This window comes from Bos indicus, chromosome 3, assembly GCF_029378745.1.
Source record: "Bos indicus isolate NIAB-ARS_2022 breed Sahiwal x Tharparkar chromosome 3, NIAB-ARS_B.indTharparkar_mat_pri_1.0, whole genome shotgun sequence".
In the NCBI taxonomy this organism is placed as follows: Eukaryota; Metazoa; Chordata; class Mammalia; order Artiodactyla; family Bovidae; genus Bos; species Bos indicus.
Genome location: NC_091762.1, coordinates 13823734 through 13834569, shown reverse-complemented (window position 1 = coordinate 13834569; position 10836 = coordinate 13823734). Strand labels below are relative to the sequence as shown.

General features: G+C 42.5%; 1 non-coding gene across 1 annotated transcript; it reads right to left on the bottom strand.

The window, feature by feature from the left end:
* Window positions 1-294: 294 nt before the first annotated feature.
* Window positions 295-367, bottom strand: TRNAS-GGA (transfer RNA serine (anticodon GGA)). The gene has a single exon. It is a non-coding gene; the product is annotated as a tRNA-Ser (tRNA).
* Window positions 368-10836: the final 10469 nt, after the last annotated feature.

The window sequence follows — 10836 nt, the reverse complement described above, 5'->3', positions numbered from 1 at the left end:
GTCAGCAAGGAAAGTAACTTGATGTGAAGAAACTTTTAAGGAAAGAAAATGAAAATGAGATAAGAGATTTTAGTTAATTCCTATCAAGAATAATTATGTTTTAGAAACAGCTATTAAAATAGTCTCTGCAGATTTTCATAACTTGAAATTCTATGAGTGAGTGAGTGAGTGAAGTCTCTCAGTCCTGTCTGACTCTTTGCGACCCCCTGGACTGTAGCCTACCAGGCTCCTCCCTCCATGGGATTCTCCAGGGAAGAGTACTGGAGTGGGTTGCCATTTCCTTCTCCAGGGGATCTTCCTGAGCCAGGGATCGAACCTGGGTGTCCTGCATTCCAGGCAGACGCTTTAACCTCTGAGCCACCAGGGAAGCCCGTTGTGCTAAATTAAGTTATGAAAGTTATTGAATAATAGCTACATCATTTCCAAATAAAATATGATGCTGAAACATTAACTACTGAACATTGGCTTCTTTTTACAGAGAAACTAAAGGACTGAACTTCCCTGGTAGCTTAGCTGGTAAAGAATCTGCCTGCAGTGAAGGAGACCCCAGTTCAATTCCTGGATTGAGAAGATCCCCTGGAGAAGAGAAAAGGCTACCCACTCCAGTATTCTGGCCTGGAGAATTCAATGGACTGTATAGTCCAAGGGGTCTCAGAGTCAGACATGACTGATCGACTTTGACCTCACTTTTCAAAGGACTGAGCGACTAAGCACACACTCAGATGTATTTAGGACTGGTAATGAATATGTTTGGTGCTATTCTGCGATGTTCTCTACTAGAAAGCAAATGTTTTTTTAGAAATTATCACTGATATTTATGTTCACTGATCTTCAGAGTGCTAATGTAAAGGATAGTTCATTATTGCTTACTTCTTAGTTTTCACGGGAAATCAAGACTTTCAGAGCTGAGGACTCTAATATGAACATGTAATTAAAGTTAATAGGAATAATAAAGGAAACATGTCAGTATACAGCAGAAAGATAGGATGTATGTTTTCAGTAAAAAGGTATGAGGAATGGAATTTCATTTTATTAGAGAAAAGAAAGTTAGTGTGCTTTAGAGCTGCTTATTTCTGGATGGAAAAAATAAAGTGGTGGATACAGAAAGTCATGGAAGGTTTGTGGGAAGTGGACCCTGAGAAAAGAGTTCTGTGCATGGTCAGGAATGCTAAATTTAGAATGAATTTAAAAGTAAGCTGGTGGAAAACTTGAATTTGGCTTTTCTCTCTGTTAAGAGGACAAATTTTCTTAAAATATTAAACTGCCTTTGATAACAGGTTTTAAGTTCTTTACCTTTTAAGTAATCTATTCTATATTTGTCTTTGAAATATTTTATTGTCACTTTGGCTAAGTAAATAACTACTATTTCACAGTGACCTATGATTCTATCTGACTGAGTGTTCTAAATCCTTTTGATATTTTATTTTTTTGACAAAACTTCCTAGATAAATGAATAAAATTCTAATGAAGTCCCTTTGACCTCTAGCTATTTTTGGGATGCTTCAACGGGCTCCTGAAACAGCCCAAAGAGGGATATTAAACTAATTAGGTTTATTTGGTATGTTAAATTACATGGGAAGCATTATTGAATCAGTAAAAAAAAATCTTCTTATATCATATGGTAAGTGTTATTAATATAGATATTCTAGAAATTATATGGAATTCCTAAAAATCTGATATGTCCTGGTAAAATGTTATCAGTTATAATTCTAGCTATTATCTACAAGCATTGTATGTCGCAGCAGTAACCAACTTCTTTGTCAATTGCATGATAATCAAATTTTAAATGTGCCTTAAGTCTTCTGTCATTATAAATGGTTACGGTTTTATCCCGAGGCCTTTGCAAAACTGCTTCCTCTTCAAAAATTTACAGAAAGGACTTTTGGATAAATATAAATTTCTGGTTTGGAGACCATAATGCTGAGCTGAGTAAGAAATTAAAGGATTCTAATATGGCTTCATAAAACTGTTTAACAGGAAGAATTAGTTACATAGGACTGGTGAACTGGTGAATATGGTTATAATTTTATGGTAAATTATACCTCTGTAAGCAGAATTGAAACATTTATATTTTCTATCTGTTCCCTTGAGAGGTTGGAAATTCTTCAGTTCCAGCAGCTTTATCAAATAAATTAGGAAGGCCACTCACTAACAGGTACAGAAAGCTCACAGTATTTTGGGGACCTTGAAAAGGGAGAAAGTCATTAGACCTTATTTTACAAACAAATTAGTCTTAATTTGTTTATACTGAGTAGAAATTAGGGTAATTTTAGAGAAAAAAAGATTATGTTTCAATGAATGTTAAGTCCCAATTCTGTTAATGGAGGTCTGTATTTACTAAGACTCACTTCCCAGATAGTTCCTTATTGTTACATTATACAATATTAATGTAAAGATTAATTATTATAAGGACATTCTAAGTTTGTTTCTGAAACTTATCTCAGTATTTGGATGAAGATCAAGTGCCCCATGATCTGCAATCAGGGGATTTATGCATAGTGAAAAAGACACAATTTAATGGACTATCTCCAACTGAGATGGAAGAAACCATATCAGGTACTCTTAATTAGCTCATGCACAGTGAAACTGAAGGGAATTGACACTTGGATTAATTCCCACTTTTAAAGGGCCCCTGTACCAGACTGATGTGGGTTTAAATCCTTTAAACTGTTATTTCAGCCTTGGATTTTGCACAAGTCATTTTGCTTTTCTATCCCTCAATTTCTCATCTGTAAAGTGGATATAATAATCATGGCTACCTCATAGTGTTGTTTCAGGTTTAATAAGATAATGCATCTCAAGTGCTGAATCTCAGTCTTAGCAAAGAGTAAGCATTCAGTGTTAACTGCATGAAAGATGCCAGGAAGCACCTGGCTGGGGAGAAAATGTGGAGCAGATGGCTGAGGCATGCAAGGCCTATTGGACTCCTGCAATTAAATTTTGTTAGAACAACAGATTTTAGCTTATAATGTGGATTGCTTTAGGATATGGATCAAAACTGTTTCAAGGCTCAAAATATAGTGACAGGTGGAGCAATTAGTACTAGTTATTTTTCCAGGTTCAGGTGGGGATGCTGCTGTATTGCTTGTGCATGCTCAGTTGCTTCAGTCATGTCCAACTCTTTGCAGCTCTATGGACTGTAGCACACCAGGCTCCTTTGTCCATGGGATTCTCCAGGCAAGAAACTGGAGAGGGTTGCCATGCCCTCCTCCAGGGGATCTTCCTGATCCAGAGATCAAAGCCATGTTTCCTGCATCTCCTGCATTGCAGAAGGATTCCTTACCCACTGAGTCACCTGGGTAGCCTGCTCTACTGCTCATATTATGATAAATGGATCCTTTTTCAGTTTTTAAGTCTACTTGGGAGCATGGTATGCACTCGAATCTCCACTCCAGAGACTGTAAACCTAAGAAGACACTTACTCAATTATCCCATGTTTTCTTCTACTTCATATGAGAGTATCTGAGTGTTTTGTGACCTGTTTGTTCCTGTCCTATGGCTATATATATATATATATATACATAAAATCCATTTGCTTAAGATTTTTTTTTTTCTGGTAAGTAAAGAATCTGCTGTATGTGTGGGTAAATGTGCTTAGAAGTACCTTCACATTTTTCTTTAACTGTAAAAGGTTTCAATAGCTCATATTTTAAAGTGCAGAAATGAGTTGGTTGAAGAAAGTACTGGGTGTCCATCATAGTTATTCAGCACCATCAGTGTTAGTCACTCAGTCATGTCTGACTGCTTGTGACCCCATGGACTGTAGCCCGCCTGGCTCTTCTGTCCATGGAATTGTCCAGGCCAGAATACTGGAGTGGGTTGCCATTTCCTTCTCCAATTCAGCACCATCAAAGACAATTTTATTTTTTAAAGAAAATAAGAAGCTGTAATGTCACAAGGGGGCGCCCCTACAACTTTGGTTGTATTAATAGTAAAACCATCACATTCATAGTGGAGGAAGTACCTCATAGATAAGGGATTCAGTTTAAAATTGGTGTTTTTGTTTAAGATCTGCCAGTGAACCTCACTGAGTGCATTCACAGAGCCCTGCTTATGAAACTCACAGACTCCCGAAGGAAGACCAATGCTGTGATAACTCCCAGGCTCAGATAAGCTCGGCAACCTGTCCAGGGTGACTCAGAGTGAAAGAGACGAGACTCAGACTTTATTCTGTCTAATTTTATTTTATTTTATTTTATTTTTAAAACACCAATACAGTATACTAATATTCTGTCTAATTTTAAAGACCAGGCTTTCCCACAACAGCAGACATCTAGAGAGGGTTTATAACTGAAGGGCATTGGTCAATACAGAAGCAGCACTGATCAGCATTTCCCCAGGATAGGTTCACCAGCAACCTGTACCTGAGGGGTGTTCCCAGTGGGTTCAGGAAGTTTCAGGCTGTTCCTGAGTGTTGGAGAAATAGCCCCCACACTGACCATCACAGGTTTGTGCTCAGAAAGCCCCTTTGTGTTGGGAAGAGACCTTATTAATAGGAAGAGGGTGTCTCGAGTCCTTGGATTGACACTCGTCCCCAGACTGGAGGGTCCTTTATCATAAATGAATAACTTGGGATTCTGCTGTATATATTATCTTTTCTTAGATCCATAAAGGATGGGGATTTACCATCTTAAATGGGGAAGTATTTCCCAGTTATCTGCTTCCAGTGGGGCTCTTCCTCCATTCTGTGCCCCCCATGGGAGGGTCTCAAGGTTCTATAGGCACGTGGAGTGGAATGGTGTGGTATGAGCCCCTGGGGTGCGTAGAAGGTTGTGCTGGGTGTTGTGGTCTGTCCTCCCCCACTGGACGGAAGAGAGATGCTGAGAACCTGTCCAGCCAAGAACCACAAGGGAAGCCTTGTGATAAAGGTAGCCCAGTAGAAAGAGGCCCGACTGACTGTGTTTGGAGTGAGTGTCACCTACAAACTGAGGTGGGGTAGGGACCCTCCCAGGTCATGGAGACCCTCCCAGGAGTCCCTCTACCAGGGGGGCTTCTCCAGGTTTAAAAGGTAATGCAGTTGGTGTGACTAATGGGATGGATGTTAAGGCTAAGATGAAAAGGTCCTGCGAAAGTAGGATCATGAGACTCCTGAGGAGGACATTTCACTGCCCCAGGAAGGAGGGAGGGTCCACCAGCCTGCAGCTCACAGACAGTGGGGGTCCCCAGGCCCTGCTGGAAGACCAGTGAGGCTTCTCCTGCAGTCTTTGCAGGTCTGGGCTAGCCTGAAGGTGCGGGCCTGACACACGAGTGGACAGGGGGCTTCTGTAGTTGGACAAGGGCCGTTGTGGGGCTCAGACGTTGCTGAGACACAGCCAGAGGCCTTAGTTCCTCTACCTGCAGTGTGAGAGGGAGGTGGGAGGCTTCCTTGGGACAAGTCTGGCCTCGCTCTTCCTCATGTGGCTTCACAAGATCTGAAACCATTTCATGGGGAGATTCACTGCACTGAGAGGGACCTGGATCTGGAAAGACCAGTGGTTGGAGGCTAGGGCCTGCCCGAGGCCTGGCTCTGCCACACACTTAGTTTTCAAACTTTCAGTGTATTCACTAACCTCTTTAGATCCTCAGTTTTCTCATCTGAAAAATGGGAAGATAATCATGATGATAGCTATGTGGCTGTATTACAATAAAGTGCTTTGTAAAGTGGAAAGTGCTAGACAAGTGAGAGATGCTGCTGCTGGTTTAGTCACCTGTCTGCCACTGACTGCCTGAAGATTATGGCCACTGTCTGTTATGTAACTTCAGCAAGAACAGATGAAGCAGTGCCCCAGCTTTTCTATGGATCTAACTTCTCCCATCCTTAGTCCTTCAGAATTTAGCCGTGGGCAGGGCTCTCATTTCATTTTCATAGACATGGGGGCCCTTTTCAGTGATTTGAGGACAGGAAACCCCCATTGCCCATCTCTGGGGGTCCTTCTCTTCTACTGTGGTTTCTCTTTGTCCCAACCTCACAAAACAGAGTTCCTCTCCAATTGCCTCACAGAGAATGGCGTAACTGTTTTTATTTTCACTTTTGGTACTCTAGCAAATATTTAAATAAAATATACCAGCACCTAATGGCCTTCAAAACCATCTGGCTCAGACAGAAATTCCATATTTTATTTTCCTTTAGCTTCTTTCTTTCACCTTCAACTATCTTTGATATAACTCATTATATTTTAAGGTTTTTAGTTGTTCAGTACAGTATTCTCTATAGCAAGTTTCAGGAAAAAAAAACTTCACTAAATATATTTTAGTTCAATGATTTTTTTGGGAGGACTGAAGAAGCAAACTCAAGCCAGAGATCCCAGAAATGACATCAGGAATCACATGGCAGAACTGGGCTGCTAAGAGATCTGTTGCCTCTGCCACTAACAAGAATCAGCAAGATCAGTAGCTGCTACATCACAGCTTTGGTATCTCTGCCAGCATCCATGCCAGAAAAACCTTACCTGCTGCTGCTGCTGCTAAGTCGCTTCAGTTGTGTCCGACTCTGTGCGACCCCATAGACGGCAGCCCACCAGGCTCCCCCGTCTCTGGGATTCTCCAGGCAAGAACACTGGAGTGGGTTGCCATTTCCTTCTCCAATGCATGAAAGTGAAAAGTAAAAGTGAAGTCGCTCAGTCATGTCCGACTCTTAGCGACCCCATGGACTGCAGCCCACCAGGGTCCTCCACCCATGGGATTTTCCAGGCAAGAGTACTGGAGTGGGGTGCCGTTGCATGCCTTCAGTTCAGTTCAGTCACCAAGTCGTGTCTGACTCTTTGCGACCCCATGAATCGCAGCATGCCAGGCTTCCCTGTCCATCACCAACTCCTGGAGTTCACCCAGACTCACGTCCATCGAGTCAGTGATGCCATCCAGCCATCTCATCCTCTGTTGTCCCCTTCTCCTCCTGCCCCCAATTCCTCCCAGCATCAGAGTCTTTTCCAATGAGTCAACTCTTTGCGTGAGGTGGCCAAAGTACTGGAGTTTCAGCTTTAGCATCATTCCTTCCAAAGAAATCCCAGGGCTGATCTCCTTCAGAATGGACTGGTTGGATCTCCTTGCAGTCCAAGGGACTCTCAAGAGTCTTCTCCAACACCACAGTTCAAAAGCATCAATTCTTCGGCACTCAGCCTTCTTCACAGTCCAACTCTCACATCCATACATGACCACAGGAAAAACCATAGCCTTGACTAGATGGACCTTTGTTGGTAAAGTAATGTCTCTACTGTTCAATATGCTATCTAGGTTGGTCATAACTTTCCTTCCAAGGAGTAAGCGTCTTTTAATTTCATGGCTGCAGTCACCATCTGCAGTGATTTTGGAGCCCTAAAAGTAAAGTGTGACACTGTTTCCACTGTTTCCCCATCTATTTCCCATGAAATGATGGGACCGGATGCCATGATCTTCGTTTTCTGAATGTTGAGCTTTAAGCCAACTTTTTCACTCTCCACTTTCACTTTCATCAAGAGGCTTTTGAGTTCCTCTTCACTTTGTGCCATAAGGGTGGTGTCATCTGCATATCTGAGGTTATTGATATTTCTCCCGACAATCTTGATTCCAGCTTGTGCTTCTTCCAGTCCAGCGTTTCTCATGATGTACTCTGCATATAAGTTAAGACAATATACAGCCTTGACGTACTCCTTTTCCTATTTGGAACCAGTCTGTTGTTCCATGTCCAGTTCTAACTGTTGCTTCCTGACTTGCATGCCTAGACCCCAATAAAACCCAATTTCAAATAAATATATTATGTATGGGAGAATAAATGTCTTGGAGGAAACTTAGCCACAAGGAGTCTCAAAAATGTAGTTTTGAGCTTTTTGTCATTGCAGTGTAGGAAGGTATTCTAGATCAGGGGTGTAATGGGTTTTGGATGAGCTAGTTCTTGGTATTTGCCAGTCTTGTCTTCAAAGAACTGCTTGAACTTGGTTTGCCCTTTTTTCAGGGTTTTATGCAAATCCCCCCTATAATTCCCCCACTATGTCTTCTAAGAAAAAGAAATAAGGGAATATAGATTGGAAAGGCAGAGGGGAACCAATCATTATCTGTAGACAACAAGCTTGTCTATGTAGAAAACCTAGATCTACTAAGTAAGTTTAGCAAGATTATAAGAAAAATGTCAAACATTTCTTTTATAAAATACTTTTATATACCAGTGGAGGACATGAACTTCAGATTAAAATGTTTGGATTCCATATTGTGGGAAGAACATTGAGGTTCTTGAAGTAATCTAAAGAATTGGAGATTAATTTAGTCAAGTTCTACAAAATGTGTTGAAACGCAGGGCAGGGCACAGGTGGCACAGAGCCCTGTTAGTTTCTGTAGGTGTTATCCTGGCTTTGAGTACTTACCTCGAGTTTCGGATCCATCCTCCTTAGCAATCAGCCAAAACTGAAAATTTGAATCATTTTAAAATTCAAGTTGGGATAATTCTCAACTTGTATTCATATGCGTATTTGTCTGTGTGTGTGGCTGTGTGTATTTGTGTGTGCATGTGTGTTTGCAGAGATTAGGGATTAGGCCTGATAGATTTTCCTGGTTCCCTCTGATCTTTGGGAGTCTAACTGATGCAGATGGAACTTGCTGGCTGAGCTGGGGAGATTGAAGGGAGGAGATAGAAGAGACAGAGCTTGCCTTGTTTGAATTAAAAGATTGAACAAATAGCAGGCTTCTTTGTTTGTACAGGGGATAATGATGGTTGTGGATACATGAAGGACAGTGAAATTGTTGTGTAGGGGAAAATTTTCAACTTTTTTGGTTAGAAAAAGGTAAATCAGTTAATACACTCTAACCTCTCTCACTAGACAAAGAGTACATCCATTGCCTGATTACACATGCTATAGCTGCTTCTGCACTCCTTTCCTGTGGGAGAAGGATAATTCATCTTGTTTTTCACCAAGTTCCATATATTACAAAAAGAATACTGCAATATAGTGTGATGAGAGGGATGTAGAGAGGTACATCTCCACTGATCAAGGGCCACAGAGAAGGGTGGGGATAGGAACCTGTTTCAGGCAGTCACAAAAGGTGGAAGGAAAGCTCAGAAAAAGTGTGATGACTTAGTGAACTCTGTTAAATTTCTTCCCTAATAATATTTCTTAATAAATGGAGACAGTGGCCATTTTTCTTTTCTTGGGCTCCAAAATCACTGTCAACAGTGATCATAGCCATGAGTTAAAAGATTCTTGATCCTTGGAAGAAAGTGAAAGAAAGTGAAAGTGAAGTCGTTCAGTTGTGTCCGACTCTTTGCGACCCGTGGACTGTAGCCCACCAAGCTCCTCCATCCATGGGATTCTCCAGGCAAGAACACTGGAGTGGGTTGCCATTTCCTTCTCCAGGGGATCTTCCTGACCCAGGGATAGAACCCAGGTCTCCCACATTGCAGGCAGACAATTTAACCTCTGCTCCACCAGGGAAGCCCTTAAATACAAGAATATAGTCTCTCAGAAAACCTCCTATAGAGACACAGAACTTCAGATCCAAGTACTAACATCAAAGATTTCAAGGGAGGAAAGGAAGCCAGGTTGATAGAAGAAGGGGGAGGAGGCGGGAGAGGAGGGGTGAAAGGGGTGGCCTTACAGACGTCTCCTGCCACCTACAGATACCCAGGCGTTATGGGACTTTTCCCTGGGCCTCCAGATAAGGGAGGACTGGAATTTGGCCCTACCAGAAATCAGACCAGACCAGAACCAGAATTCGAGTTCTCTGCCAAGAGGAGGTGATCTGTCTCCAAACCTCAGCTCAGGCTGAGGGCCCTTTGATCAGATTCCTGCATCCAGGACCGGGGAACCAGAAAAACAGGGAAGGAGAGGAAGGGTTAAGGAGAGGAAAGAGAGAGGGAAGGGGAGAGAGGTCAATAAAGTCTCTTGTTCCTTACCGGTCGGGGCACTCTGGCCAGTTGTCCACGTCAGGAGGAGACCAGGGACAAATGGGTCCCAGTTGCGGCTGCTGGGTCTGGTCCATTGGCAGGCAAGCTGGCCCCTGAGTACCCTGAGTGGTCAGGATGTCAGTCTCAGAGAAGAAGAATCCCACCAGAGTCGCCATTTGTTGCAGGAAGGCAGACCCCTTCCAGGGCCCTAAACTGGGCCCTTGTCTAACATTCGAAAATGAATTGTCCGAGCAGACACATGTGCTGACAAAGCAAGAGATTTTATTGGGAAAGGGCACCCAGGTGGACAGCAGTAGGGTAAGGAAACCCAGGAGAACTGTCTTGGAAGAAAAGCTATGACAAACCTAGACAGTGTATTAAAAAGCAGAGACATCACTTTGCTGACAAGGTCCGCGTAGTCAATCTTTGGTTTCTCCAGTAATCATGTACAGATATGAGGGTTGGACCATAAAGGAGGCTGAATGCTGAAGACTTGATATTTTTGAGCTGTGGTGCTGGAGAAGACTCTTGAGAGTCCCTTGGACAACAAGGAGATCAAATAAGCCAATCCTAAAGGAAATCAACCCTGAATATTCACTGGAAGGACTGATGTTGAAGCTGAAGCTCCAATACTTTGGCCACCTGATGCCAAGAGCTGACTCATTGAAAAAGACCCTGATGCTGGGAAAGATTGAAGGCAGGAGGAGAAGTGTGCAACAGAGGATGAGATGGTTAGATAGCATTGCCAACTCAATAGACACAGGGAAGCCTGGCATGCTGCAGTCCATAGGGTGACAAAGAGTTGGATACGACTCGGTAACAGAACAAAAACAACAACAACAATAAGTGCTGATGATGATACATGCAAGCTCAGTTGTGTCCGACTCTTTGTGACCCCATGGACTGTAGCTCACCAAGCTCCTCTGTCCATGGGATTTCCCAGGCAAGAATACTGGAGTGTGTTGCCATTTTCTTCTCCATGATAAGCATTGAAAGAAAGAAAAAGT